The following is an 8,492-nucleotide window of genomic DNA, read 5'->3' on the forward strand; positions in this document are numbered from 1 at the left end:
GACCTGATGCAACAACGAGAAGTATAAGTTGTCATGTCCAAAACCATTCCGATTTCTACCGTCATCTTCATGCAGATTCTTCCTTGGTGTGTCTCTGACCCGATAAAAGTACGTATCGTGTTAAAATGCAGAACATCGCCTGTCAAGTGGTAACCACTTCTTCAATTACAAATATGGCCAGCAAATATATCACATACTGAGATAGCAGGCATTAGCACTTTCACAGACACAAGGCAACCTATAAACATGACTTTACGCAGGACTGCTGTAATGGATCCTGATCATGAACTGATGAGTAAATATTCCCTCCATGAATACTCGCAAAAGAGATAGGCTGTGTTGGCTGTTGCCACAGATGGATTTGAAGAACAGAGATTTGTTTGGGAATCTGAAAGCCCCAGTTTAAGTGGTCCCATCAATGGGCCAGTGGTGCAGCCTCATTGGCGTGGTTCTAGAGAGAAACTTATTGCTGATACATTGGGAGGAGGGTGAGTGGAAAAAGAAGATACCACAACGCAACACAGGAAGCCAGAGATTTTTTCACAGCTGCTGTCTCAGAGGACTCTTGGTGACCTAGGGCCTCCCTGGGGCCACTTCCTATATATTCCAGCTCCTTGCAAAGGCCCAGGCCCCCACGGACCTCCTGGGCCCAAACCACATCCAAGCCACGTCACAGCTGGTCAGCATATTCACAAAGAAAGAATCTGGATTAGAGCCAAGCACTGTCTTGCAATCACAGCGATCCTTGGTCCCCGATACTTGCAAAATGGAGATGTTTAATGCAATAAGATATGGAAACTGCTCACCCTGGTACCTGGTACATATCTATGTCTAATTAACACTATTCAAATCATCAAAATGTCTGCACAGCCACCAACTTCACGGTGCATTTTAGATTTTCCTCTTTTTCTGTTAATGATGCCGTTTATTACACTAGTTCTACTTCCATGAGCTAGGAAGATACAAAACACTTAGAGGCTTCAGTTCACTTATTAATTGGTTTTGTTTTTCTGACATTCTGTAGGAGTCAAATTACTTGTCTTGGAACTATGGGTTATTTTAACCACATAAAAGACATTTAGTCATTCTTTTTTATTAACACATTAAAACTTAACCTTCTGTAAGTATAGAAATTTCCAGAGACAATTAATATGAATTTTTAAAGGGCAGTTCTTAGGAAAATAATCAAGTTTGTAATAACTATCTTTTATGAGGATTGCTTAGGATCTTAGCGCTAAAGAACCCTCAAGTAAATTACTGCAAACAAAATCCTAGCTCACTTTTCTCTATGGCACCACTTTTTGCCTACCACAGAGGACAAGAAATTCAATTTAATGTTTGTGCACTCTTTCTTCATCCAGTGTCATCAATAAAGAAGTCATTACCTAACTTCTATAACTGTAACCCCTCTGCACATCACCTCTACAATAAAAAAGAGAGACAACCAAAGAAAGCAATGGAACTCACACCATTGCTGCAATTTATGAGGCCATGGTGTATGCAGCTAGACTCTTGTGTCTTGTGGCAGGCCAGCTATCTGCAATAACATACAAGACATTTTAAAATTGGCACAGAGGTTTGCTTGCAGTGAGGAAACCTCTCTGGATGGAGAAAGGTAGGTTCCCATGCACGTGGAAATACACAACTCTGGATTCTGCAGTTGTCTGGGTTTTCATCCAAATATGATGGCTTGGCTTAGTTATTAGCTTCCCTCCGTGTCCAATCCAAATGCCACAGTTTGAGAGCCCTTCCTGGATCCCTCTCCATGCCGCTCTGGACCCCTGCCAGTTCCTGGTGACAGTGGGAGGCAAGGAAGGCGTTTGCCTGCACTTCCTCTCTCCTGTGTCTTCTCTCCTCACGTCTGTCCTCCCTGGGAACCAGTCAATTTTGTTCATTCTCCACAGCACATGTGTAGAACAGTGAAGCCATAACAGAACCTTGAGGACAAACATTGTCTGAGCACAGATGTGGATTTCAGCATAACTGTGAAGAAACAGAAGGGGTGGGCCTTGACGTGGCACTGTCACCAAGGGCCTCCGCTCACCCTGTGCAGGAGAAGCGTGGCTCCTGCTGGGTTTACCCGTCCCACATCTGCTAATCTCCTCACCAGCAGCATCCCGCAGGCTCAGTCACACAGCCCGGACTGGTCTGCACCTTAGCATTCACAGTGATGCATCCCAGAGCAGCCTGGGGCTCACGCCTTCAAATACTGGAAAGTACCTGCAGGCTTGGGGGTCCCACAGTCTTATGGGAAAACCCAGAGTTACTTCTATGGAAGTCAGCACAGCTTCCAAGAAACCCCTGGCCCTCACTTCATGTGCAGCTTCATTTTTTTTGTCTTTTTTTTTTTTTTGGTATTGGGACTCAGGCCTGGGCGCTGTCCCTCAGCTCTTCAGCTCAAGGCTAGCACTGTGTCACTTGAGCCACAGCGCCACTTCCGGCTTTTTCTGCTTATATGGTGCTGAGGAATTGAACCCAGGGCCTCATACATGCAAGGCAAGCACTCTACCACTGAGCCAGCTTCCCAGCCCAGCTCCCCCCTTTTTATTTTTACTAAAACACTGACCAAAATCCAAATTTCATACAGCTACAATGAAATTTTATATACAAAGCACAAATTAAAGTGGGAAAAGTCAAGATATTTGATCAGTCTTTGGAATCTAAAGTTTGTGTAATGACAGCTAGAAATGTGAATTTCTTAATTATCTAATAGTTTGTGCAGACTTAAAACGATGCCTAATCTCCTGGTGGCTAGCATTGGTTTTAATAACAAATATGAGAATACCAACATAAAAATAAGCAACAGAGGTCAAGTAAGATATAAAGAGAAAAGCATAAGAAAGATATTTTAAGATAACCATACCTAAGGATAAAACAGATGGGCATCCTTTGCTGTTAAATATCTGGGGGAAAAATCATGTAAACACAAATAGCAAAAAGTACAATTATAGGTCACTGTGTTTAGGTAAGGTTGTGTGAACTCACAGACAGCATCTTGAATAGAGCAGATGGCAGGATGTCAAGTGTGTGGCTTATGACCTACCAAGTGAGTGCCATGGTCAAGAAGCCAAGATGTGCAGAGCGTGACGAAGTTTTAAATACAGCTAACATATCCACAGATGTGAGGTGTGGCAGTCGTTTTGATTCCAGAGGTAGACAGAGATGTGGATGGAGCATGGGCGGTGTAGGTCTCCTCCCACAGCGTTGGCCTTCACAGGACTGGCCCTCCTCGCTCTAGCCACCGTTCCAGGCTCTATGCTTGATTTCCTCAGTCATAAATCCCCTGGTCCTTTGCGTTGTTTCACTCACTCACTCAGTGACCCTTACATGGGAGCTGAGTCTCACATGCACAGCATACATTTACTGTTGCTTTCAGAATTCCTTTGTGGATATCCTAATTTCTGCCTGACACTTTTTTCCTCATAAATGCCCCTAGCATTGTCTGTAGGAGGCAGGTTCAAACCATTTGTTGCAGACTTGTGATGCCTCTGGAAATGGAGATGCAGTGCAATCTAGCTCCAAACACCTTGGTCTGCGCCTCTCGTTTCCTGCCAGGCCCTCAGGGTGCTGGTTGGATCTGGAATCCGCTGGTGTCTGCCGTAGGAATGACTCCTCCACTACTGGATGCCCACCCCCACCTGACCTCGGGTGGGCTGGAAGCCAGGGGGAGGGAACCCCTCAGAAGTCAGGTCCTCCTCCAGTGGACAGCCCCCCCCCGTCTCGAGTGTGCTGTGAACCAGCACGCAGGACGCACTGCGGGCTTCAGGTCCTCTACCCAGCCTCTCCGCAGTATTGAACACGTGGGAAATGCAATTTTTTCTTTAAAGACTGTGTGGACAGCCTGGAGAGGAGAAATAGAGTGATGAGGTCAGATGACTGCTGAGGCAGGATGCAGAGGTGCCTGGCTTCTCTCTCCTCTGTCACAGGACCACTTCCTAAGAGTGTCATGTTGTTGTGTACCATTAACACGAGATGGTTCAGCAGGAAGACTTAAACGCTTTAAAAATTTAGTTCTCCTCATTTTAGTGTTTTGTAATAAGAAACTAATATTTCACTTTGGCCTAGAGCTCCTACAGCCAGAATGGCACTTTGTGCATGCACAGAGGATGGATGTTTACATGTCACATAGTACGATCTTTATTTTCTCAGTGAGATGGAGTCTTTATTTTCGTTGCTGGTGCTGCTCTGCAGTCTTGTCCTAGAAGAGTGGTGTTTTTCCTACAATATGAATGTGTGGATGTGAAGATTGATCATTCCTTCCACGGCACTGTCTGCTTGATACCATTCAAGAATTCGAGTGAACACTAAGGAGCCAGAGAAAGGCTCAGCAACAGGTGGGTTTCACAAAGTGATTGCTATGTTTGGACCATCTTTAGGGGCTGCACAATACTTCACATCAGTTAGAGAATGAGACCGCTCTTCCCTGAGTCATCTGATTCAACTTGATCTTCACTATGACAGGAAACATAGTTCTCATATTATCTCTTCATGGTTCAAAAAATATACATTTGAGTCTAAGCTGTCAAAGATTTTAACAACTTGTTAACAAATGTAGGGATGTGCCTGGGTATCTGAGGGCTAGAAGACACTATATGTCTACAGTTCAGTCTTAGCAGTGCAGAAAAAGACTCTCGAGTACAAATGTGTGTTTAGAAAATTTGCCCTGGAATGACCAAAGTCAAAAGTCCAATGGTTATGTTTTTCCTTTAGCAAGCGCCACTCGACTGCAAATAACATGTGACATTTCTTTCCAGATTCTTTTTTAATAAACAAATCAAATATAATTTGGAGAAAGCACCAATACAAGAGTCCTGATCTCTGTGGCTATGGAGGGATAGCTCTTTGCTAAGGCTGAGAGCTGTCCTGAATCTGCCATCATTTAGCAAACGAGAGGACCCATCCTCTGCTACACCTCCCTCTCAGAGGCATCTGCTCTGTGTCCTGGGAAATATCACGAATGCTCATTGTGAAGAAGCCAGGCTCACCATCTTCATGGGAAGTTGGAAGACACTGCGTCTCCCAAGCCCCTGAGCCCCACACTGCAGCAGCACGCCGCCCTGCAGGGTCTCCCGCCAGCAGCACGGAGAAGACTCCTGAGCACTGTGGGGAGGGAACAGTCACAATTCAGACCCAAACTATGTCTCCTGCTAGATGTGTGCCTCTTTCACATCTTTGGAAAATCACAGTTGGACCATTACATTGCTTCTTCACACTCTGGCCTGCACATTGTTGGCCCCTCATTTAAGAAAGTGCATCACTTTCTATCCTCAAGTTGAAGGCCTTCTGATAGACTCTCCACCACTTCCTTCCCAGCCGGCCAGATGGCCCCTTCCTGTGGCTTGCCTGTGTTTTTACTTGCCTTTGTATCCCGTCTTCTATCATCTATGGCTTGTGTGTCATCTGAGTGCTTAGAAAAGACTTGCTGAGCTTAGTGTCTCACCCCCCTCATTCTATCCACCCAGGAAACTGAGACGTGAGAATTGAGATTCAAAGCCAGCTCAGACAGAAACGTTTGTGAGATCTGATGTCCAATTTTCCAGCCAAAAGCTAGAGGTAAAGGTGTGGCTCCAGTGGTAGAGCATCAGCCTTGAAGAAAAAAGCTAAACAAGAGTGCAAAGCCCCTGAATTCAAGCCTCAGTACTGGTGCATAATGAACTGAAGAAAAGAAAAGGAGAGAGATCTGGGTGCCATGGCTCATGCCTACATTCCTAGCTACTCAGGAGGCTGAGATCTGAAGATCACAGTTCTAAGCCAGCCCTGGCAGGAAAGTCCCTGAGACTCTTATCTCCAATAAACTACTAGAAAATTGGAAGCTGTGCTATGGTTCAAGTGGTAGAACACCAGCCTTGAACAAAAGATGCTCAGCATCAGTACTCAGGCCCAGAATTTAAGCTCTAAGACTGCAAAGAGGCGGGGGGGGGGAGAAAGAGAGAAAGAGAAAACAAAGACAGTAAGGGAGGGAAGGAGGGGGGAGGGAGGGAAAGAGGGAGAAGAGAAGAGGAGGGGAGAGGAGAGAAGGGGAAAAGAGAGGAGAGGAGGGAAGGGGAAGAGAGGAGAGGAGGGAAGGGGAAGGGAGGAGGAAAGGGGGAGAGAGAAGAGGAGGGAAGGGGAGGAGAGAGGAGAGTAGGAAAGAGAAAGGGAGGGGAGGAGAGGAGAGGAAGGTAGGAGAAAGAAGGAGAGAGGAGAGGAAAGGAGGGGAGGGAAGAGAAAAGGAGGGGAGAGGAGGAGAGGGGAGGAAGGGAGACTAGAGGAGGGGAGAGGATGAGAGGGAGGGAGAGAGAAGAGAAGAGGGGAGGGGCACAGAAGGGACAAGGGGAGGGGAGGAGAGGAGAGGAAGGGAGGGGAGGGAAGAGAAAAGGAGGGGAGAGGAGGAGAGGGGAGGAGGGGAGACTAGAGGAGGGGAGAGGATGAGAGGGAGGGAGAGAGAAGAGAAGAGGGGAGGGGCACAGAAGGGACAAGGGGAGGGGAGGAGGGGAGAGGAAGGGAGGAGAGGAGACTTGGCAATCCCCTGCAGTGATTGTAGGGAAGGACCTGGTGCTGAACAGCTGTGAATGGCCAGCCTGAGTCTGGCTCTGGAGGGAGGCGCCTTGTTTGTGTCCACCGCGGAGCTTCCCTCGGGCTTAGGGGTCAGTGTGTGGACATGCACCTTCACACTGGCCTATGGCGATCTCCCTTCTACTTATTCCCGGCCCAGGGTGGGTGCCCAGAGCACGCACCCTGAACAGTCCCATTTCTTAATCACTCAGTTCTACTTATGGATCTCAACAGCCACCAGCTTCCCTGGCCGGTGTAATGAACATCCGACTCTCATTGTTGGAAGCGGTGGCTGGTTAAGTAGCAACATGATGTCAAAGATGAGCTGTGGTGGGCAAGGTGCTCCAGGGAGCCCCGTGCCCCGCACCTCGGGAAGGACTGCCCTATCTCACAGCACAGACCCCTGGTTTGACCTCTTCCCCAATCCTGTCTGGGGACTCTGCAATCGTGCTCAGCAAATGCTTCTCTTTAGGACGATGGACTGCCTGGGGGCACCACTGACCCCCTCCTTCTGGGCCTCAGCTTGGTGAGAAGGTGGACTAATGCGTGAATGATAAATAAGTGGACGAACCATTCTGAGAATTAACTGACCATTTCCTGGCACACAGACTATTACAAACAAATTACTCAATCATAACTATATGGCATTAGTAGGTTCTCTGAATGTCATGTTTTCTGTGAAGAAATGTCTTAAACTTTTTAAATGAAATGTTCAATGAGAAGGTGTATTAGTACTAGTAGCAACATTGGTAGTTGTCAAAGTATAACTGTAACCGCTCTGTGCATCAACTTTACAATAAAAATAAATAAATAAATTCTTTAAAAATCAATTTTAGTTAACTGGTGGTTCTGTTAAACTGGCCAACATGTAACAGAAAAATTCACATTTGTCAGATGGTCTGTTTTGTGCCATATTGGAAGAGAGATTAATAAAACATGCTGCATAAAGCTAAAAAAAACTAAAGTGGTCTGTTATCTTTCACAATGGAGGCTAAGCTGAGACACAGAAAGCTTCTTCCACAGATTTGAACATCCTATGTAGTACAAACTTCTCCTCCAAAGAGGAGAGGAGCGAGCTTATAGAAAGACCATTGCCATTTGTCTTTATCTTTGGTCTTCCCTCACCAAGACGTGCATTTGCTAACAGCGAATGCCTACCATGACTGATTACTGGCAAGTCTTTCAAAACCAGTGTCATGCCAGTCCTTAGGAAGATATGTTTTTTGAATGATTTAACCACTTCAGAATCAATAGGAGCTCTTAAAAATAACTTTTATGCCAGAAGTTGAATAACTTTGTACAGCTTGTTTTTGTTTTTACCAGAATATGTAGAGAGAACTTAATGAGGTGCCATATGTCAAATCTGGAGTCAGATTAAAAACAAATAATTAAAATATATGCCTTTTCCATCAAAACAGATTGTGCTATGTTGGTGAAAGGAAGTTTAATCTGACATGTCATGTTTTGACAGGTTTTTTTTTTAAAGAAAAATCAGTCATATTGTTAGAAGTATTGTGCTTGAAAGTTATGTTTTTCTTCCTGTGGAATAAGAAACTGGAAACCGACAACTGTGTAAAGTTCTAAGCGGTAATTAATCGCACCTGTCACATCTATTCACCTGCCGTGGTGGAATACGAAGGCACATACTGAGTGGCATATGGAAGCATCTGACAGACATGTTTGGCACACAGACGCCAACAAGGAAAAGGAGTGCTAGGAGGTCGTCTGAGTCTTGAAGTTTGTGGTGGTGGTGATGGTGATGGTGGTGTGGATGTGTGTGGTGTGTGTGTGTGTGTGTGTGTGTGTGCGAGCGCGCACTTAGACATTCTCACATTTCTCCCTAAATTCAGATTGACTTTGATTATATAACAAATTACTTCCCAATGGAGACAGATTCCCCAGTGTGCTTTTAAATGAGAGACTGATGAATTCTTACTGACATTTTTACCATGGAAATT

This window comes from Dipodomys ordii, unplaced genomic scaffold, assembly GCF_000151885.1.
Source record: "Dipodomys ordii isolate 6190 unplaced genomic scaffold, Dord_2.0 Scaffold20, whole genome shotgun sequence".
In the NCBI taxonomy this organism is placed as follows: domain Eukaryota; kingdom Metazoa; phylum Chordata; class Mammalia; order Rodentia; family Heteromyidae; genus Dipodomys; species Dipodomys ordii.